The sequence below is a fragment of the Aotus nancymaae genome, unplaced genomic scaffold (genome assembly GCF_030222135.1).
Source record: "Aotus nancymaae isolate 86718 unplaced genomic scaffold, 86718_ANA_hifiasm-v0.15.2.pri h1tg000014l, whole genome shotgun sequence".
Classification (NCBI taxonomy): Eukaryota; Metazoa; Chordata; class Mammalia; order Primates; family Aotidae; genus Aotus; species Aotus nancymaae.
The window spans coordinates 90,398,389-90,422,401 of NW_026988425.1; the positions used below are offsets into that span (position 1 = coordinate 90,398,389).

A 24,013-nucleotide genomic window follows, 5' to 3' on the forward strand; every position below is an offset into this window, starting at 1 on the left:
CTCATATTTATCAAGATAATATTGGCTGATAAATAAAATAGACATAAGCTGATGTCTTCATTCCAATTTATATTTTTATAGTGGTGTGTGTTCAGTCAGTTCAGCCTTATCTGGCATGAGTATACCTGTGTTGTCTAACTAAGCTGGCCTGAATGAAAAGATAATCTGTATTTGTGTGAAAACTTTCTACTCTAATAATATTTCCTCTCAATTTTATAACATTTCCAAGAATATCAGTTATGTTTCTAGTAAGAACCACAAGTACAGAAGGATGGATGATTGTTTACTGTGATATACGCACATATAGCAGAATGATATTTTTAATATTAAATTATGCATTCCTCTGTCTCCTCCAGTGCTTCCAAGTTGCCCTGTGATCTGCCCTTATTTCCAGCAGTTAGATCATGAGGCATCCAATGGATCAAGGCAGTTTTTTTAGCAGAAAACAATCAAATTTTTAAAAAATGTTTAAGTTACAAACATCATGGTCCAAATACACTATAAAATATTTAGAAAAATACAAGATAAATAAAAGCCAGATTTTTCTCTTGACCATAGATAATACAAAGAATATTCCAGATTGAGGAGTAGCGGGGAGACGAGAGGAGGGGAGAAAGAGTTATTAGTCTCTTCTTCTATTCTCCGCTATTAACTACCAAGTCCAGGGGAGGTAAAACATCCTCCACCCCTAAATGGCCTTGGTGAACTATGAGAGTGGAATGATCTTGTGCCTTCTTTTTCCAGGAGATCTTAGGAAATAACAGGCTTCTCAATTTCTCTGCACTCCAGCATATAACACATACAAAAATGACTGTGTGGGGATCTAGGAAAATGGGTCTGCAGCATTCCTCCAGAATCTTCATGTTTTGTGCAGTGCTCAGGGAGCAGCAGAAATACTTTTCTGAGTGGCAGAGAGCAGTGTGGCATGGCACAAAGAGCCAGTGAAGCTGCCAATGCCTTGTTTTCAAGGCAAGGTGGATGTGCATGAAGCCCAGACAGAAGACTATCTGGGAACACAAACATCCTAGATGATTTCAACATAATATTACAGAGATTATTTTTAAAATCCTCCATAATCTGTCACTATATAAGTCCCAAAGATTGTAGCTGCCAACTCAGGGAAAATATGAAAAGAGATACCAAAATGACTGTGATTAAGTTACTGCCAGTTAGTGATTAGAATACAAATTAAATTTAGTTACAAAAAAGCTAAATTTCATGAATATCTTATATAGTAGAATGAGATTGGCATTGACGATGTATATTTTCATGTATGTCTTATTTCGTATACATCATTGGTGTTTTTAGCTCTTGTAATACATTGTTCTAAATATTTAAAATATCTATGCTGTAAAGAGAAATATCTCACCTTAAAAACTAAAATAAAACTATCTGGGAGAAAAAGAAAAAAGCTGTAATTTTCACACACACACACACACACACACACACATACACACACGTTTCATGTTATCCCTTTTCACTGTGGATAGTGATGGACGTCACCATAATTCTTGGCAGCCATAGTAGTTTCAACATCATTTCCTCCTATTTAATGTTCATCAGAATTCCAGATATCAAAATTCAAATGTTATAGAATTGTAACTGAAACTCTGAGTGAGATTTTCAGCCATTTTAATCTTCTCACAATTGCCTTAGACTTTTAACAAAATTACTTAAATATTTAAGACTTTGTTTTCATTCCTGTAAAAGGAGAAATAAACACAGTTTTCTAGGAAGCAAAAAAAGGACAATGGAATAACTTATTTATCTTTCCTTTTGTGGTTTCAAGATTCTCAAAGATGAGCAGAGCATAGAAAATAAAAACACAACCTTGTATGTCTCATTTCTATGAATCAGATTGCACTAGAAAAGCAATCTTGATATTGTCTTTTAAACACATCACTTTTCTTGGGGAACGCTCTATGGTAGAATTGATGCTATCTGAAATTCTAAGAATAACTACAAATGATGTTGAAGGAAAGGGTCAGGCTCTCTGTTGATTATCTCCCTCAATCAGTCTGGTAATGCCTTTATTCCCTTGATCATTTCATCACAATGAAACCTTATTTACTCTTAAATTTTCATTTATTTCAGAAGGAAGCAACTACTATGCTGAAGGCAAATTAACTTGACTCTTAAAAGTTTGATGAAGCAGCTTTCTACCTGCATTATATATTTCAAGTTGAATCAAATTTAGGTTAAATTAACACTCATTCACTGGGTATTCTTAGGCATAATAAGATGAATATAACTCACTTTTGGGTGATATTCTATTCAGGTACATGAGTAATGAGTAACTTTCTACTGCCCTAACTTATACAGTGCATCAGTTATTTACTGAGTTACTATTGAGAGATTATTTTGACAATCTCTGGGACATGCTATTGGAAATAATCATGATTGATCTGATTAAAAATAAAATATATAAAGCCTTATGTATTTATTAAACTTATTTGAGAAGGCTTTTACTTGTTTGACCTACTGTTTCTTTGTTGTTTGGTCAGATTATTTTGGCTGCTTTTATTGAAGTAAATAAAGATGTCAAAACAAATTTTAAGACTAATGTAGAATACTTCATTAACCAATGGAATTCAAACTTGTTCAGATGAAGATTCCTGGACTCTCCTTCCCACAATTTCTATTTCTGCAGGACTTGGGAGGGGAGGTTCTAGAAATCTGATTTATTGTGCTCCTCCAGAAGATTCTCATGAAGGTATTCCTAGGACAACACTTTGAGAAACAGTGATGTAGAGTCCCTTCAATTATTATTTTCCTTCTCTGTTTACCACCTTAGAACTTGTACAAAATGTAATGTATTTATAATTAAATTTTTAAAAATAAACTTATTTTTCAGACAGTTTTATATTTAAAAGATAAAATCAAGCATATAGTGTAGAGAGTTCCCATAAACCTTGCACCCCATATCCCCTATTATTTACACATTAATATGGTACATTTGTCATAACTAATGAACCAACATGGGTATTTAATTATTAATGAAAGCTATATTTTATTCAGATTTCCTTTTTTTTTTTTGGCCTAATGTTCTATTTTTGTTCCAGCATCTTATCCACCAAGCCACATTACAGTTGTCATGCTTTCTTAGGCTTCTCTTGGGAGTGACAGTTTCTCAGACTTTGTTTTTGATGACCTTGAGAGTTTGAAGAGTACTAGTTAGATGTCTTGTAGAATGCCCCTTTGCTGAAATTTGTCTGATGTTTTTCTTATGATTAATCTGAGGTTACGGGTTTTTAGGAGGAAGATGACAAAGATAAAATGTCATTTTCCTCACATCATATAAAGGGTACAGACTATGAACATGACTTGTCATTGTTGATGTTCACACTGGTCAGTTGGCTGAGGCAGTCTTAGGCAGGTTTCTCTGATGTAAAGCCATCCTTTTCCCCCAACTGCCTTTCCAAACTCACAGGAGGAACGTTCACACTTAAGGTGTGGGGAGTTATGTTTTAGCTCCTTGAAAGATGCATGTCTAGATAAATTATTTGAATTCTGCACAGGAAATTTGTCTTTTCTTCTCCATTTATTTAGTCACATATTTATTTATACCAATGTAGAATCATGGATATTTGTTTTATACCTTGGGTCATAATCCAATACTATTTTTTTTTACTTTGTTGCTCAAATTGTTTCAGATATGACCATTGGAGGCTCTTTCAGTTGACTCTAGTGTCTTTTTGACAACCACGTGTATTGGATTGGTTTTGGATTTTTTTTCTTTTGCTGCTTGTTTGTTTTAGCACTTCCTTACTTTCTAGCACTACAATATGTTCCTAGTTTATCTTGTATATTTCCTGCACAAGTCCTAGAACCAGCCATTTCTCCAACAAATCCTGGTTGTTTTAATTGAATAGTGGTATAAGAAACCAAGATATGGGTGCTAGGTGCACAATTATCTTTGTAAGAAAAAATATAGAAATGATGCAAAATGTAATAAGATTAACTGATGATAAGAATAGTCTAAAACAGAAAATATTAAACCTTTTTTTCTCAAGATGCCTTAAAAATTATTTTGAAGGCCTCAAAAAGCTCTTGTTTATATGGATTATATATCAATTTATATATCAATTTATATTTGCTGAATTAAAAACTAAAATTGAGACCTTTTAAACATATAATTAATAATCAGTTTGAGTAAAATAATAAGCCCAATATTTATTGATATAATTAACATTTTAATAAAAAATATTAACATTTAAAAATAAAAATATTTCAAGGATAGTATCATTGCTTTAGAGTTTTGCAATTTTTTTAAATGTCTAGTCTAATATAAAATAACTACAGTATTAATTATGCTTTTGCCTTCATCTGCTGCAATTTATTGTTTAGGTTAAAGTATACCAAGAAAATCTAGCCTCACATAAATATGCAATTAAAAGTGGGAGAACTATTTGAGTAGCCTTTTCAGATAATTTTGGATACATGGTATAGCCTCTGGAAAAATCTACAATATATTTATGAAAAACTGAGAGTGAGATAGAAAAATAATATCTGAGTATTATTATGAATATCATTTTGACCTTGTGCACTCCCTGAAAAGTCTCAGGAGCTTACAATGGTCTCAGACCACACTTTGAGAGCTGTTGGTCTTAAATAGACTGTTTCAAAAGCAAAAATAAAATAATCTACAGATTCAGACTTTTACAATTGCTTATTCACTGCCAATTTATTTAATCCGTGAGACTTTTCACAGGATGACTTTTTTTTTTCACTTACTTCATTCAGAGAGAAGGGGTTAACATAAACCCTGCATGTTTAGTGGTACAATGCTGGATGTACCATCAAGGTAAAGTCAGGCGAATCAAGTACAGTTAAATAATTTTCTCTCTTAAGCCTTCTCCATTTCCTTTTTTTCCTATTTACCTCATATAATTTGTTTTACTCTCACATTCTCGGTTTGGTTTAGGGCAACATTGGGGCATGTTTGATGAGGGGTCACTTGGAGGCATTTTTTAATGCTTTGCATTCATCATCAATCAGTTGTGATAAGTGTTCATGTGAGCAATTTATGCCATGAAAACACCTTGTATGGCACTTGAGAGTAACAGAGGAAAGGCGAGTCTGGCAGGAATAAGGAGACAAGAGAGTGAGCCCAACACCAATTTTCTAAATCTGTTGCTCTGCTGGAATGAATGATTGTGAGAGATGATGGATGACTGATATCACTGTTAAGTGTCTTTTATTCCTTAGGATAATTTTGCCAATTTTCCAGTGAACTTAAATGTCCACAGATGTTCCAGATGAAACCTGCTGATTTGCAACTCCAAGGCTTTAAGGGCCAAGTTGTTGGAGAATGTCAGTGGAAACTGGCAGTTTGACTATAGTTTCTGCAAAAGACCATTGAGTGTCCTAAAGATTCTCTTGTAATTTGTCACTGGCACAAATGTCTAGCCCAATAATTTTACTTTTAGTAGATGAGGGATAAGAATGGAATGTTAAGTATCGCTTGTTTCAGATCACAGTGGGTAAATATGTACTACAGGTCCTATCTATTTCTGCTGGTACTCTTCAAGGAAAATAATTTAACTAAGTTAGTTCAAAATTCTGCTGTATTTTACACAGGCTAAAATTGTGAATATTAAGAAGAATTTTATAGAACATAAAAAATACAATTTTTTAAAAAGTAATTACCATTTACACGAAGTAAATATGAGCTGGAAAGAAAAGAACATGTATTTTGTAGTAAAATATGGCTCTGACATGGGCCTCTCTGTCTCTCTGGCTTGCAGGCCTCACCCTGCTTTATTCTCGCCTCTTCTTAATGCTCCACCAGACCCTTTAGCAGATTGCTAAATGTTTGCTGGAAAGACAGACTTGCCTTTGGTTCCACTTCATATCCTCCATTAAGCACATTAACTATTATAACCGCCATTCTATTCTTTAGCGATGTTTCATATTCAAATTTTAAAATATTTAGAGTTCAAATTTCATGGTTAATTATTTTTTAATAGTCCTCTTTTCGGAAAGGTCTGTTTCAATTCATTCTTTGTCTCTCTTTGCTGTCCTTTTAACATATTGATAACTGCATCTATCTACAACCTTAGTCAGTGTTTCTTAATTTGATTGCATAGTAGAACACCAGCAAACTTTAAAACATGTATAGATTCCTGGATTTCACTCAGACCAAATGAATCAGAATTGCTGGCAAGGCCAGGGCATTGATATTTCTTAGAAATTTTCCAAGTGACTCTAATGCACAATTACAGTTGAGAATTACTGGTCAAGGCTATGGATGACAAATACATTTTCATTTTATGCAACAACACTGTGTTAAGAACGACACTGTAGTCATGTATGGAATCAAGGTAAGAGCATTATGATGCATTCATGATGTCTGCAGTAGTGGCTCAGCTGTCAGGTTCTTGCCATCACTCACTGTGTCCTGACTTTAAATTTTTTCCCTCATAAGCATTGAGCTCATTCTCTATTTCTGTGGTCTTCATTAATATTGTAGGGCCCACGATGCATACATCATAATACTGAAAAATTTTATTTCATTTAAATTTTGTTAGTAGTTTTAGTAAAGAGTGGATTCTAAAATTAAATACTAAACACACACAAACACACACACACACACACACACACACACACGGCAGATGAGATACATACACATGCTTCACATATTGCCAAAGTCACTGAGCATTTATTATGGCCAAGGTAAAAAAAAAGTAGAGGGATTCTGTAGTGTAGTGGTCATCAGAGTCATCTCACATAGTAAGAAAATATAGTGAATCATTTTTTTGCTGTGACAATTGCCAATATATATTAATAGTCAAATTTTATGAACTGAGAAGTGAGGAGAAAAGAGAATCTTCCTTGTATTTCTAGCTCTACTAGTTCAGCTTACTCTGTGTTGTCCTATAGTCACTTAATCTGCCAGATTATCAGTTTTATTCTGTAATGGAGGTCACAGTGTTATGTACTTCGTAAGGGTTGTGAGAATATCATGAAAATCACGTGATCTATATTGTATACTTATGAGATTCTTTGTACAGAATAATTCCTCAGAAAATACAAACTAATTTTAGTTATTATTATTGGCATATGGATAATCTGATTATCCATAGACACTTGCCAATTCAGTTCAACTATGTGCCATTGTCCATCATACTCCTTAGTGACCATTAAGCAATCATCTAATGTACAGAAGAGAAAACACTCTGGGAAGTGAGAGATAGGATTGTAATATGCTATAGAAACAACCCCACTCCCACCACCACCAGAATTACTGCATAAATTATTCATGGTCATACAACATGCAAGTGGAAGAATCAAGATTCAGCCTCAAGTTGACCTACCTCCACTTTAAACCAGCCAATAGATGATATATCATAATTTTAAAAACCTGTTGATTTTGGGAGGCCAAGGCTGGTGGATCATGAGGTCAAGAGATCGAGACCATCCTGGTCAACATGGTGAAACCCCGTCTCTACTAAAAATACAAAAAATTAGCTGGGCGTGGTGGCGTGTGCCTGTAATCCCAGCTACTCAGGAGGCTGAGGCAGGAGAATTGCCTGAACCCAGGAGGCGGAGGTTGCGGTGAGCCGAAATGGTGCCATTGCACTCCAGCCTGGGTAACAAGAGCGAAACTCCATCTCAAAAAAAAAAAAAAAAAAAAAAAAAAAACCTGTTGATTTACATTATCTCATTTGATACATATAACAGCCTCTAAGGTTGGCGTTGTTACTAAGCTCATTTCACAGATGTATAAACAGAGGCTCAGAGGAAAAAAAATTATTTAACCCACCTGGATCAGCTAATTTTAATTAAAATAAGTTACTAAATTCATAGCTGTAGTGTCACGGATTTTTTTAATCTCCACAGCTAGATGTTTTCCTTAGATGGTGCTGTTTCAGATTAAGTGAATACCAAAGCATTACATTTCTAAAATCAGAATAATGTGTATATTTTGATTATTCATTACCTTAGCACAGAAAACTAAGAATTGACAGAATTTATTTAATCTTTGTTGCACAAGACTTTATCTTGAATATTTTATCTGTTTATAGTTATCTTTGAGAGTTGTAGGATGATGGACATTTTATTTCTGATGGTGATTTAAGTCAACTATCAAACAACAATAACAACATTGGGATGAACAAATATTCCCATTCAAAGTGGCCTAGTAGAGATAAACTCTGTGTACAGAGGATGAGGATTCTTTCTCTTTTTAGAGGATGATCATTTCCAGTCATAGTTACAATGAAGATTTGTAGTTTTGGGAGATGTTATCAAATCCTGTATACTACAGGTGGTAAACATTTAAAGGTAAACATTTCAAAGAAATGTCTAAATTTCCATGCCCAATAGCATTTGCGTATGTTTTCTCATGCCCTCGAATTAGCCATGCATGCAGAAAATGCATGTGCAAACCATATGGCAAGAGTTCCATGTCACTTCCAAGAAGCTTTTTCTGCAAGAGTCTGGGTTGAACATAAGCAAAATCACAGTTGAAGCCCTCAAAGACTTGGAATCACAAATGCAATGCCTGATGAAGCCCAAGCCTTCAATTTATTTTTAGAACAAAAGTGTAGAGTCTAATTTTAAAAGTGACTCAGTTAAAACACTAAACACAGAAGCAGGACCACTAACTCTTTTGGAAATGATGTATTAAAGGATGTCTAAGTGCTCTCCCTCTTCAAAACTATCTTACCAAATAATAAAACTGCATCATAAGCAAAGAAACAGTAGGTCAGTTGTCCTACTATTTTCTGATGGAAGTAAGTCAGGAATCATATTCCATGAGGAAGTGTAGCTCGGGGGTCATGTCTTTGATTTTCCTTACTGGTTACATACTTTCTTCTTTGCCACAGGCTAGCACACACATTTAGGTTGTCAGCCCGGTTCCTACTGGCATTTGAGTTTATACCTCCTGTGGGTGACCAGGCTTGTTGTCCTCACTCCCTTCTGTCCCCCATGAATTCTGCATCTAAGTCAATTTTGTTCAAGTGTCTGTACCCAGAGTAAGTTCATAAAGCCTTCTACCATCCTTGATCTTCTACAGACCATATAATGTAGTGTTATATGTGTCCTAAATAACTCACATCATTAATTGAAATAAAGTAACTTTTTCAATTTAATGCTTTGTCATGTTGCCATTGTCTATCAATCCATTTCATCAAAAAGTTTTATATATAATATAATTGCTGACATTAAATATTTAATTATTAGCCATTGTGATTGAGATTAGCAATAGAGTGAATTTTAAATAACATAATCAAATAGCCCTCACTGGAAATTTGATACTGGAGCAGTTAACTTGATGAGGAAATTAGCCATGGCTATTTGGAGTAGGATGTTCTAGAAAGACGTAACAGCTTAAGATGAAGTCATAAAAGTAAAGCATGCCTGATACAATCAGAGAATAGCAAGAATCTCACTGTGTCTAGAGCAGAGTGAGTGATGGGGAAGGGAAGAGACAAAGAGATGAAGACAGAGAGGTGCTAAGATGTGTGTCGGTGGCAGATTATGTAGATACTTGAAGGATTTGGGTTTTTACACTAATGTAAATGAAATTATCAAGTTTTAAGTACAGACTAGCTATAAATTGTATTATACTACAAATATACCACTTTAGATTCTGTGTTGAGAATAGACTATAGTGCAGTAAGGGCAGTGCAGGAAGACCAGATAAGAGACTGCTCACAATAATCCTGGTGAAAGACGATGGTGATTCAGACCGGGAGGGTAGTAGTGGAGATGGTAAGTGGTCAGATCTTGAGTATATTTTGAAACTAGAGTCGACAAATTGATGATACATTGATTTTAACATAGGAAAATAAGGAGACAACAAATTTACACCAGGGTAACTGGCCTAGGTAACTGGAAGGATAGAACTGGCATTAACTGAGAAGGGAAAGATAGTGAATAAAACAGTTTTTGGTGGGAGAATTAAGAGTTCAGTTTTAGACATGCTTGATTTGAAATGTCTTAGATATCCAAGTATAAATGGATGAGCTGAAAGTTGAATATACAAGTTTGGAGTTTCAGAGAGAAATCCAGGATGGTGATATATATTCTTCATGATTTTTTTCATATTTTCTTCCATTTTATTTCCCTATGGCTCGGTGATTTCCTGAACTATTTCATTAATTCTCTCTTTAGTAGTATCTCATCCATAGTTGATCAATGTTGAACAATTTTTATTTCAATGACTATATTTTAGATTAAGCATTTTTGTATACTTTTCATATATGGCTCATTTCAAAATTTGTCTATTATTGTTTTATGGTGTGAATATCTTCATATAGTTGTTTTAGAGATGAAATGTATTTATTTTGATATCCTTTCAGATTGATCTATTTGCTATAATCATTTGGATGCAAATGTTTATTTTACAAGATCTAAGCCTGTATTGTTGGTGTTATGCTTTCTCATATGTTTTATAATTTTTATCTATGAATTAATCTTCCTTGGTCATTTTCTTCTTTTAAGAGTTTTTGAATGCTGTGGATAATAGAAGCCTCCCCATTACTTAATATTGGGCATACTTTTAATTGAGCCACAACTTTTTATTCATCTTCAGTCCAGTTTTTATGCCAAGTTCATGTCAGTTTATTAATCAAGGCTTTTATTCATGCATAAAACATGAGTTTAGGTTTGTCCCCATAAGCTGGTGGAGTTGAAGTCCTGATCTCTTGAAAGGAATTATGTCTTTACATATCACTTGACTTGCTTCCTAATATGTCTCAGGGTCAGTAAGTAGAGTTTTCCAGGTTTCTTTTCAGGTTTGGTGTAACATTTTCCTTGCTCATGATTTTTATAAGAGACTCAGGGCAAGTTCATGTGCTCATTTCCATGGGACTCATACATAGCCTGTGTCTCAGATTACCCACAGAAGTGAAAGTTCCCTGGTGAGTAATATGCCCATGTGTGCCAAAGTTCTTTTTGTTGCTAAGACTGTGAATATAGAGTATATAATTCATACTCTTTTTCTGAGGAAAATACTTAAGGAATACTAATTACATAAGCAAAATAAACTAACAAAATGAATCAGAACAGAATCTTAAAGATAGAATAAGATGAAGGAAGAAATTGGTGGTGAATAATAATGTACACTATAATATAAACAGATCTATATACATTCATATTGATAGATTACCTGGAAAATAGTAAGAAGATAATAAATAAGAACTCTTCAAACAGAAGCAATGAGGAACAGGACTTTCACAATGGCTCAGTGGGGAGCTTAGCAAATTCTCTTCATGTAAAGCAATGATAGAACTGGACAAAACTGTCAAAAACATCAATTTCTGAACACTGGAAATTGACTAAAGGAATATAACAAATTGGAAGGATTATTTGAGAAAAACTAATGAAACATGGTAATAATAGTAGGAACCTGTTACATTTTAACATGAGCTTCTCTCATCCTCCTCTTCTTGCCCTCCCAGCTCTATCAAAGCATTATTCAGTTCAGATCCAAACTTTTAGATTAAGTCCCAAGTATTAAATGAGAATGTGTATGGGTCACTGATTTGAGACTTGATTTGAGCTGTAAAATTCTCAACAAATCTCTTCTACTTGTACCTCATAACATGCTTAAAAATGGACGGTAAAAAACTAATATTGAAAATTAAATGTCTATTTGGTCATACCAAAGAGCTAAGAATAAGTATCAAGGCTCCTGTTCTCTAAAGATCATTTTGGTGTGGTATTTGTTTATGAATGTATAAATTATTGAAAACTAAAGCATTAGTTAGGCATGATAAAGGCTTTAGAAAGCTTTGATAGTGGTCCCTAACTTGTAACTGGCTAATTCTTTTGGTATATTTACCTGGGCTTACTTGAACAGCTTCACCCAGATGGAAAATTGGCTGGGAGCTAACTTCAGCTGAGAAAACTGAGATGGCTTTGTGTTTTTCCATATGTGGTCTTTCGTTCTCCAGGCGGTTAGACCAGGCTTCCTCACATAGGGCAACAATGTTTCAAGAGTGCAAACTCCAATATGCAAATTCTTGATGTTCCACTGGCAAAAGCAAATCCCATGAGGGAGGAGATATTGCAAGAATGTGGTTACAGGAAGGTGTAATTCACTGGATTCCATTTTGGTAGCAATCTCCACAGTCCAGCTTTTGGCTTTAGTGATTCATGTCTTTTCCATACACAGAACACACTCATCACCTCCGAAACACTGATGGCTTTATCCACTCATAGTGTCAATTAGGGAGTTTATAATCTAATAAACAGAATCAGGTTTGGATATGGATGAGGTATTTTGGGTGGAGATCTTTCTATATAAATCCTCATGACTTACAAAAACAAGCTATTTGGCCCTCACATACTTAACATACAACAATGAATCAGGGAGCAGTGACAGCAATAGACACTCCCATTCAAAAAAAGAAAGGAAGAGAAGAACATGGCAATCACTGGATCATAGCAACTCTAAATGCCAGACAGGCACAAGCCACACTGAAGGCAGGGAATGTTTCTTGATCAAGGCCTAGTTCTGTTCCTAGGAGTCATTCTCTAAAACATGTTTTTTTGTGATTCTTGACTCTTAACTCTGAGAATTCAGTTCTGGCCTAGGAGATGTCTTTTTTTTAAAAAAAAGTAAGTAATGACCTACATTTGCAGCTGAGTAGCTTTATCAGTCTACTACCCTCAGTAAATTAGGGGAGACAATGGCTTCTTTTCCTTTCAAACTGTCTCTATATTTTTCAATACAAACTGATAAATTCTCTTAAAAATCACAGAGTTCACTTGATGCCCCCTAAAGCCACATTTACAATTATTTTTAAGGCAGACCTCTGTGGCTGCTGTGGGACAAAGCTTATGAGATTCTTAAAAGCCTTTTTCTTCTAGATGAAAGAGTCTACTAGGCACCTCCTTCAATTGTCTTGATGTCTTAACAAAGGGTCTTACAGCCACAACACTGATTTGATAATTATTTTAAAGGCATTCTTTTTATGAGAATTCTCTGCTGTCTGGAGATAATGTGAAATGTTTTGATTTTTTCAACCAAGCAACTCCTAGCTTCTTTACATATTATCTACATCTCCCTTACAAAATAAAATTCCCCCTTTAGCTCCTCTTTCTCTTTACTCTATCATATACAACCAAAGAAGATAATTGACGTTTTAAACTCTGCCCTGAATTCTCCTAAATTCATTACTGCATAGCCATTCATTCATTACTCACATCCATTCATTACTCACATCCATTCATTAGTCATTCATTCATTCATGACTGCACATTTATTAGGCACATTCTATATCTCCAAAGACTGTAGAGAACAGTTTGTCATTGCTTCGGTACTACAAAACATCTTTTTAGCCTCTAATAGCAGGTTCCTCTCAACTCCTCCAGTGACTGTTCCTTGCCCAGTCTCAAAACCAATACCACAATTTTTAGGAGAGTGTTTTGGTAACTGTCCAATTCTGGTACCGTTTTACAAATCAATTTTCTATTCTTGACTTAAAGCAACAAAATAACCACATTGATTATTGCAATTCCATGGGTTAGGTAGGTGGCTCCACAATGTTATCCTGGGCTCTCTCATTCATTCATTCATTCAGATTCATTCAGCTAGATGGTCTGTTGGGAGCTCAGCTTGACTGGGACATTTGCGATGGCTGCTTTCCTTTCCATGTGGTCTTTGATCCTCTAGAAGTCTAGAATGGTGTTAGCAATACTCCTTGAGGACAAACCCCGTTGTGTACATGTGTTTCTCATTCTCCTAAGCAAGCCATATAACCAAGAACATGTGGGAGGGAAACCCCCACATGTGAATACTGAGAAATGTGATTCATTGGAGTCTATTAGCATAACAATGTGCCACCTAATATGATACTTTTAAAAAATTAGTATCAAAATTCTGGGACATAGGAATCTTATAGTAGGTGATAAAAAATTGAATTTAAATTTTCTCAAAATGTAGGTACTGTTTCTTGGTATTACTCCTACAAAGAAATATTTTTTGCTATCAAATTTATATTTCCTGTCAGAAAGTTTAACAAATTTTGGTTTAAGATACTAGTCCTTGTTTAATATAGACTATTTCCAAAAGAGTACCTTAAAATGGCAAACAGATTTCAATTTACTTTTTAGGATGTTTCTTTCTGTTTCCAAATTTCCTCCTCTAATATTGGCACTGTTAAGAGTATCTAACATACCACTCAGGTGATTGCTGCACTTCAACTTTGTGCCCTGGATTCTGTAAGGAGGAGGACAGTTCTTGTAAAAAATTTCTTAATATATTTAAGCTTCATTTGCCTCTTCTGTAGAATGAGGATAGATTATCTCCTGGGATTACTGTTAAAATTAAAATCAGTGCTTGTAAATGTTTAGCATAGTGTATAATTCAGAGCGGACGCTCATTAAATGGAAATGATATTAAGAGTTAGCAGAAAGAGGCCTCGTGTCTGGCCTAGTCCAGAGAGCTGCAGGCCTCCAGCCGAGGAGCCGTGGCTGCAGTCCGAGGCCAGGCCCCGGGCTGGGGACTCACGGAAATGTGGTGGTGGAGCTGACAGCGGCAAAGGCTGGAGCCCCATGGGGTCCTGAGACTGGGGAACTGCCTCTTGCCTCACGAGGCCAGTAAGGACAAATAGCTTATGATGCTGATCCCCGCCCACCACTTCCGAGATTCTGAGCGAAAACCAGAGTACCCACAGCTGGAGACGCCTGTCTTACCTCCCTACCGTGGTCCTGTGGGAACCATGTGGCTTATCCACGAGGGCTGTGGCATCGCCTGTGCCATCGTCACCTGGTTTCTGGTCCCCTGTGCGGAGTTTGTGGTCCTCTTTTTCATGCTGATTCCATACCGAGACTATAGAAACAGCATCATCAATGGAATTGTGTTCAACCTGCTGTTCCTTGGCCCTGGCTTCCCACTGCCGGGCCGTGCTGACAGATCCTAGGGCAGCGCCCAGATAAAATGCCACTCAATAGTTCATCCAGAGTTCACAGACGAAGCCGGGCACGTGGTGTCCTAGTGTCCCAGTGCTGCAGCATCGAGCCTGACCGAGCTCACGGCTGCAGTGTTTGTGAGGGGTGTACTCGCGGGGTGGACCCCCACCGTCCCCGGTCAACATCTGTTTCGATGAGAACTAGCAGAAGCGCATCGTCCTGTTTGCCATGTGCGTAGCTCTCATTTCCTCGAACGCCCGCAACGTGGCGGATTCCATTTCCTGCATTGCCGTGAAGAAGATTACTCATATCTCCCAAAGCCTATGAACTGAGCAGGGGAGGAGGGGCAGACGCCCGTATCTCTCCTCGGGTAAAAATGCAGCCCTTTTAAGTCAGTTTGACAGAGTGTAGCTTCTTCTTTCCACCCACCACGGTGGTCTTCCTCATCCCGCTGTGCTTTGAGGGGGCTGCTCTTCTTCATTTTCACATCAGTGATGTTTGGGACGCAGGTGCACTCCAGCTGCACGGATGAAATGGCTATAGGACAATTGAAAAAGGAAGAGAGAAGATGGGCTAAGAAACCAAAATGGATGAACATGACAGCTGTTTTTGGCCACCCCTTCTCTCTAGGCAGACGGAGACTTTTTGCCACGCCAGTCCAAGGGAAGGCAGGCCCGTACCATCATGTGGTCTAAAGGACCCAGACCAGAGTGGCCACTCATACACAAGCCACATCACAGCACTACTGTCCCATCTGTTTCTAGGAATGGTTAAATCGGAAAAGCAAAAACAACTACTCTTAAACCTTTTTTTTAGAAATGTCACATCACTGCAGAGAAAAAAAAATAAGTACCCATATTTTATTTTTTAAACATCATCCTTTCAAAGTTTTGGGTGACCAAAGCTGCTCTTTCTTTTCCTTTTAAAATCACTCTTCTGGCCTCTGGTTTCCTCTCTGCTGCCTGTCTGGCATGACTAATGTAGAAGGTGCTGTCTCCAGTCTGTGCCCACTTCTACCAACTGAATGAAGCTTAATACTGTGTGTAGATGGAACAGTCTAGACTCCTGGCAGGGCATGCACAGGAAAGCCAGGAGGGCCCTGACTTCCCGCTGCCCGGGAGGCCATGGCTGGCAGGCACCCCAGTGAGACTTAAAACTTCACCAAAGATGGATGCTTACCTTTTGAGGCCTGAAAAGGGCAGGATCAGGGCTTGAGCTTTCAGAAGGGACCCTTGGGGCAACCACCTCATCCTCCAGGTGGACATGATTTGCCTCCTAATTAGAAAATCAATTGCCTGCCTTGTACTTTATGGGCTTGGGGTATGAAGAATAATAATTTTGGAGGTGGGGGGAGATGAAACAGGTTTTATTTGTATTCTGAATCAGCTTTTATATTCCTTCTGATTATTTGGAAGAGTGTGAAGGAAAGACGTTTTTCCAATTTAAAATGCCTTATATAGGCAAAAGACAAAAAACATTACATAATTTCAGGCAAGCTGTTTTCCTTTGTTACATTTACTTCCTCTCTTACCACTCTATCTTCTGCTTTTCCCCAGCAAGACATTAGTTAAGCAGTGTTAATTCTGAGTGCAACAGGCACCAGTATGGAACACATACAGCACTACCATCCACCCATTTTCCTCATTTGATAAATCTCTAAAGTGGATTCACTTTCTGGTATTAAACAGCCATAAATGTGTATGTGCCATGTCTTACCTGTATTTTAACCTGCAAGGCTATTGTCCAGGCATGGAGCTGACCGTGATGCTGGGGTGACATTATACCTCTGAACCTTTCTAAGTTGACAGATGGGCCATCCCTTTGGCTGAAATTGGCAGATACATCTAAGCCTATGGCAGTCAACAGAATAGGGTTTCCATTTGGAAGGCACTTTCTGTGTGTCTCCTTTGAAGGAGGTGGTAATGGTGGGGAGAGATGAGGAGGTAGGGAGTGCCCTCCAAGTGCAAAAAGAACAAATCTGACCACTGATCATTTGGGAATTCTTACACATTGATTTGTTGTTTTTTTTAAGCAATTGCCACAACTCCCCCTTTTTAGCTTTTGCTGGCGGGGGTGGGTGGTGGATGCGGTTTATTCAATTCTGTCCTGGGTAGGGAGAAAGTTAATCTAGCCATGTGGTTTTTCAGAAAAATAAGTGGAATGTGCTGCCTCCTTTCTATTGTCAGTGCTTCACATGGAAACAAAATGGAATAAAATTTTCCAAAAAAAAAAAAAAAAAAAAAAAACCCACAAAAAGCATAAAGAGAATGTAATATCGACTGGTGAACACCAACTTCTAGTCTAGAAGAGAGTTGCGAGGGCTTTAGTTGGGTTCTTAGAAGAGGTAGAATTTGATTGAGGTCTTAAATGAACTCCACAATATGGAGAACATGAAGAAGTCAGTCAAGATGTTGATTTTTGACTGAGTCAAGATATATGTTCCTAAATTGAACAGTTTCCTGACATTTGAAATTTTTTTACTATATATGAACTTCTGCTGTTGTGGCACTAATATGGAAAATTCATGGATATAGTAGACATTTGTCAATTTTTCCTGACCAGCATGAGTTCACATTTCTGCTAGTATGGACATCATGTATTGCTTTAAGTAATATTTCTCTCTCGATCTAGTCTTTATTAGCATTGTCAGTCAAGGCTGAGGATGTTTTCCAAGCTTACTCAATCTGAAGACCTGAATCAATCTCTTTTTCTTCCCTCCTCTTTAAATTCTGTCTCTCCCCCAATCTCTATTCATCTCTTCCCTTATTTATTTTCTAAAATTTGAATTAATTTGATTATTGTGAGAAAGAATAGACAATAGTTTGCTTGTTTTTGAACTTTACAAAAGTTTAGGAGCAGCAAGAAAATTATTTTCACAAAGTGAGTGGATTCTAATTAGGAAAGGACACATTAAAGGTTTACATAGTACTGATAATGTTCTGTTTATCTGAGCAGCTGTCATATGGTATTTGCTTCATAATTATGTGTTAAATTATATATTTGTGACATGCCTATTTTGCATATATATTTTATGTCATCCTTTTAACATAGGTTGGAACTCCATTTTTTTTCCTGGTTACAGCGTTTTGAAGAAACTATTCATCAGTTTCTGTGATGTAGATCCTGGAGGAGTTCTCCAGATCCTTTTTGGTTTCCATTCTAAGACCTGTCATTCTGATTTCCTTAGGTGTGATCATTACATCTATTCTAGTTAATTTATTTTATGTTGTCTAATTTACTCTAAGTGAATTTCTGTTACTTGCAATCTAAAAACTCTAAGTGATTCAATGAACAAGAAAAATTGAATAAAATAATTTGTCTTAACAGACAGCAAATATTTTCAGTTGCCAGAAGGGGTTCAAGCTGTGGAAGCCCACATGAAATTCAGAAGGCGTTCAGCTGAAAATTTTAATTTCTAAAACATTTTTTCTAACTTCCTTCACTACAGTGTACAACTAATTACTTCCTTATCTATGTCTTCAGAAAGCTTCAATTCTTTCAGGATTGTGGGCTGTATGAAGATATAGAGGAAAGATTATATTTTTTAGGATCACAGACAGGAATGTGCTTATATTATATTAGGATTATTTAATTATCTGTATTTTCTTCTTTCTAGATTGTTACCTTTTTGAGAGGAAAAAGGCCCCAACTCATACTTATTTTTGTATATGTAATAGATATTTCAGTGTTTGGCACCATTTAGCAGATCAATAAATATTTTTAAAATTGATTTGTTGAATTGTTTCCCAGAGTTCCTTGTAAGAGATCAGAATCTCTGAAGAATGTTTGCTTTGTAAATATTTATAGAAACTATTCAGTAATAGGTTTTCTAGCCACCCAAGACATAGTTAATAGCTAATTTATATATTTTTTAAATAGGGCAATTAAAATTAGGAGGGCTTGCATGACTGAGATTTCATAATTTATGCCCATATTCTCCTTTAGCACATTTGTTTTTACTCCTGACATAGAATAATAACTCAACAAGGATAGCTGTGATAAACCAATATTACAAACTACTTTACATATGTTTGGAGCCAGTAGGTTAATACGGAGCTCTGACAGGTTGCATGGCAAAGTACTGGGGTCCGAAACTCTCATTCTGTCCTTGGCCAAATAGAATTTTTGTTACCCCATCAATGTTCTTATGAATATCATAATTGCGATAACCTATAACCCTGGGATTTCTAAAGAAATCTTTGTCTATGAAATGACTTCAGGCTTTGTGCGGGTTGTTGAGTAGATGACAAAGTAAGCTTTTCATTCCTCTTATTACTTATATCTACTTTGGTTGCCCAGTGCTCTTTAATGAGTTTGAAAGCAAAAATAGAATATTTTTTGAGGATCCCTTATGTTTTTTCAGGTAGAATTCAATGTCTAATCATGCTTGTCCTAATTTAATTAACACAGTTAGAACATTAAGTTAATGAGGTTAAACCCATGAGTTAAATTGCCAAATACAATAGACTAGGCAGCAGATTCAGAAAAAAAAAATCAATGCTTTAAAACTAATAGCAAAACACCAGACCTAAAGAAAAGTAACACTTAATTTGGAATTTTATTTCTTCCACAAACTTTCATGTAATCTTGAGTATATTATTAACCTTTTGAGATTAGAGAGTAAAAATCAATTAGTATTGTCCCAGCACGGTGGCTCATGCCTGTAATTCTAGCACTTTTGGAGGCCCAGGTGGGAGAATCACTGGACCCCAGGAGCTCAAGTCCAGTCTGGGCAACACAGCAAGACCCTGTCTCTTAAAATCTTCTTTAAGTTAGGTGGGCATGGTGGCTTGTGCCTGTAGTCCCAGCTACTTGGAAGCCTGAGGTGGAAGGATTGCCTGAGCACAGGGGGATTGAGGCTGCAGTGAACTGTGATCACGCCCCTGCACTCCAGCCTGGATGACAGAGCAAGAACCTGACTCAAATAAATTAAATTAAATTAAAAATAGGGTTAATGCATCTGAATGAATTCTTAGTATGTTGAGAAAATCAACTAATAATGTGTATAAAATAATTTTTAAACAATAAAACATAATGAACTCATTTAGCATATGTTTTATTATTATTGGGACATGGAATATTTGGATAGCTTATCATAAAATGTTCCACTATTATAAAATCTCTGCATAATATAATCTATCTGCCTATTTTATTCATGAATGATAAAACATTCCTAATTTAGTATAAAATTTACTGAGAACTTCAAGAATTTTGAATAAGCAATACTTCTAAATATATTATCCTATTTGTATTATTTATGATCAAGTATAACATGGCAATCAAACAAGCTCAGAGCCTATTCTTGAAGCTAGGCTTAGAGAAATGAATAACAAGTGGGTTTTGTAGCTTATAACTTTGGGCTTTGAGGAAAATATGTCTACCAGCTTTTTAATATCTTGGTGTCGACCCACCAACATATTTTATTATATTTTTGGAGGAATTTTAATGCAACAGTAAAGTACAAATAATACGACAAGTACATATATTGTAATTATCCATACACAGCTGCTATTATCAATTTCTGAAATTATTACAAGTCAAACACCACCTAGATCAATAAATAGAACTGCTTGCAACCCCAGAATCCCCTTTATAATTTCCATTCCATTCTAGATAGTTACAGAGTAACTGTGTTTCATAAGAACTAGATAGTTTTTATGAGGAGATATAGAAAGGTTCAGAAAGGTGCCATCATTGCTGCTGCCATCTTTCCAGATAGCTATTGTCATCTTGCCATCTTCTCCACTAGTCTTTTTCTTTTTCTTTCCATTCACAATGAAGCATTGTAGATGTAGCCAATGTCACTTTTTAATTTACATTTTTTGTTTCATTACTCTTTCCCTTCTTCCCAGGAAAAGCCATCATTTTCAATATTTTTAATCGTAAAAGCGCAATTAGATAATGTAAAGTATTGCTATACATGAGCATTTTAAATTTTGTATAATTGGCATATGATACATATGGTTCTGTATTTTGCTTTATTAACTTAAAAATTAGGATTTGAGATCTAAATTCTCTTTTACAATATTCAGTATTCCTTCAAATGAACACATAAGATTTTCTTTGTCTATTCCCCTACTGCACCGTGACAAACAATGCTGTGATTAGTATTCTCATACTTGTCCTCTTGTGCAAACGCATAAGAATTTAATGTAAGTACTTAAAAAAACTATTGGGTTTGCTTTACGAAATGGTCAATTAATACTTGCTCCAGCATAACTGTACCAATTTATACTCCTATCAGCAGTTCAAAAGTGTCAGTTGCTTTATTGCCTCACCAAGTGATACTATTCAACTTTCAAATTTTTGCCAATCTAGTGGATAAAACTTGTAGTATTAATTTAAAAATTTTAATTTCTCTGATTGTTCATGAGACCAAAATTCTTTCTAAAAAGTCTTCTAGAATATCTATGTTTAGAACAAGAGACAAAAGGATTTTGTTCATGGGACCAAAATTCTCTTTAAAATGTTTTCTAGGCCAGGTGTGGTGGCTTACACCTGTAATCCCAGCACTTTGGGAGGCCGAGGTGGGCAGATCACAAGGGCAGGAAATCAAGACCATCCTGGCCAACATGGTGAAACCCTGCCTCTACTAAAAATACAAAAATTAGCTGGGTGTTGTGGTCTGTGCCTGTAATCCCAGCTACTCTGGAGGATGAGGCAGGAGAATCGCTTGAACCTAGCAGGCAGAGAGGTCGCTGTGAGCCAAGATCTTGCCACTGAATTCCAGCCTGATGACAGACAGAGACTCTGTCTCAACAGAGAGTCTTCTAGAATATCTATGCTTAGAACAAGAGACAAAGGATTGTGTTTTCTCAGTCTTTCATTTGACATCAATGACTCTATTATATATTTATTTCTTTAAATGTGGATAGATTTCCATTACCTAATGATAACTTCATATAGCTCAGGGTTGATTTAGTCAGCTTATTGAATAATAGTTTTGAACTTGAGATTAAGATATATTAGAGCATTAGTGAAAATTATTTGTTAATAAAAGTTTGTTAAAAATTAATTATTCTTTTTTATGCAGGTAATACAGAAAATTTGGTGAATATAAGTAAGCATAATGAAAAGATAAAAATAGTGCACAGTTCCATTAAATAGAGAAAAACACTGTTGACACATTTTCAAGTTGGGAATTTTGCTTTTCTTTCCTGCTCTCCTTTTTCCTTTTGCATTTCTTTCCTCTTACATTCCTTTCTCTTCTTTTTCACTTCATTCTTTCCCTTCTCTTCCCTATCCTGTTCCTAGTTAACTTTTGAATTTAAGATGCTGAGGATTTAATTATTCAGATTCCTCAGTTCATACCATCTCACATTACTGGACAAGGGAATATCCATACATTATCGTTCTCCCGTTTTTTTTTTTTTTTTTTTTTTGCTTGAATTCCTCTTTACAGGTAACGATTGCAGTATATTCCAGCTGTATGTTATTTATTTGTTTATGTCTCAAAAAAAAACCACAATGCTTTGTGTACATATGCATGGTGTTTCTTAACTTTGTCACTCAGCATTCTGTTATCTATTCAAATTGCAATGGTATATGATTCTGTGACTTCTAAATTTTGTATATAATATTCCAGGGAATGATTTTACCACATTTGCTTATAAATTAGCAGAGATGGAAACCAGGTATTTTCCCCCAGTTCCCAGGTAGGTCAGTTCTGTACTAATAAAATTTGTCAGCTAATTCCAGTACTTCAATATTTGGACCATCCAGTTCTGCTTCTATTGTTGAATTTTTCTCTTGATCAGGGGTCCCATTGTCTTGTCACTTTGCATTTCTAGTAAATTTTTATTGCATACTTAACATTGTATGTAAAAGAACATCGGAGATTTTGGATGATGTTTTTTTCCTTCCAGGGGAAGGAGGGCTTATCTAGCTACTCTGTTTTTGTGAGAAGATATCAAAACCCTTAAAAACTTGCCATCATTGCTGCTGCCATGTTTCCAGATAGCTATTATCATCTTGTCATCTTCTCCACTTGTCTTTTTTTCTTTGTGTTTATCTTTCTTTCTTTTCTGTTCACTCTATCTGTTAGTCAGACAGGATGAGAGGCTAGCTACCTTAATTCAAAAGTGCTTTAGATGAGTAAGAGCTAGGTTGTAGTTTAGAGAAACAGCACATCTCTGGTTTGTAGAAAATACCAAGAGATGATAAAACTCTGCCTCTACAGTCCTGAAAGACTGCAAGATTCAATTATTTTATTTACAGGTTTTGAAATCAGTCTGTTAGCCTCCTACTCTATATAACACCAATATTTGCAAATATCTAGAGGATATTGACTCAGTGTTGAAAATACCGCCTCCCTCTTGGATAGGTTTTTGTCTCCTAATTACCATGAAACTGTGAAAGATTTAATGATCTCTTTTAGAAGTTCCTGGACCAGCTTCCTAGTCTCCTTTAACTATCCCAAAACACTGCAAATACCCTATGAGGAAAACAGACATATATATGGGGTTCTTCTAGATTTTAATACATTATCCTAAGCCAAGCAATATCAAAAGCTTCAGTGATTTGTTTTTTCTCTAATAAAGCCACTCTGTCCTCAGTCTACATCCAGATTCACAAATGTCTTAGGGAAGAAAATGGGCTAATCTGAGAGCAGCATTTTCCTTGTTGCTTCTGCAGCAATCTGATTTTTTCCAATTTTTTTTAAAATTTATTTTTATTATTTCTAATTATTGCGGCAGTGGCATTCACTTCTCACAGCCTTTCTTATAAGAAAACAGAAATCCCTTGCCATTTCTCCCAATGTAAATACACTCTCCCATGTGTTATCAGCCTATTTCTTGGGTAGAAAATCCAGAGTTCACCATTGTAAATTATGAGTTCAGTTTTAGTGTTCTTGATATAATATTCCAATTTGCCCAACATAATTACATAAAATAGTCTATACATGGGGTTTATATTTGGTTCCCTTGATTTATGGATCTATTCTTTTACTTGGACTATATTGTTTTAATACTACTGTTTCAGTTTGTTTTATACCTGGTCCCCTTTTTCCTACTTTTTTTCAGAATTTATCCTTAGATATTCATGAATGATTATACTTTCATAGAAATTTTAGAGTAAACCTATTAAGTTATTTTACAAGACAATTAGAATTATGACTGGAGTAATTGTGTTAATTAATTTGGGG

The 24,013-nt window shown here is 35.8% G+C and overlaps 1 long non-coding RNA gene and 1 pseudogene across 1 annotated transcript in view; both read left to right on the plus strand.

Annotated features, from left to right (window-relative positions):
* LOC105729993 (uncharacterized) overlaps positions 1–24,013 on the plus strand; it is a 662,720-nt gene that overhangs the window by 512,787 nt on the left and 125,920 nt on the right. The window lies entirely within an intron of this gene.
* LOC105729992 (palmitoyltransferase ZDHHC3-like) lies at positions 14,574–15,563 on the plus strand (annotated as a pseudogene).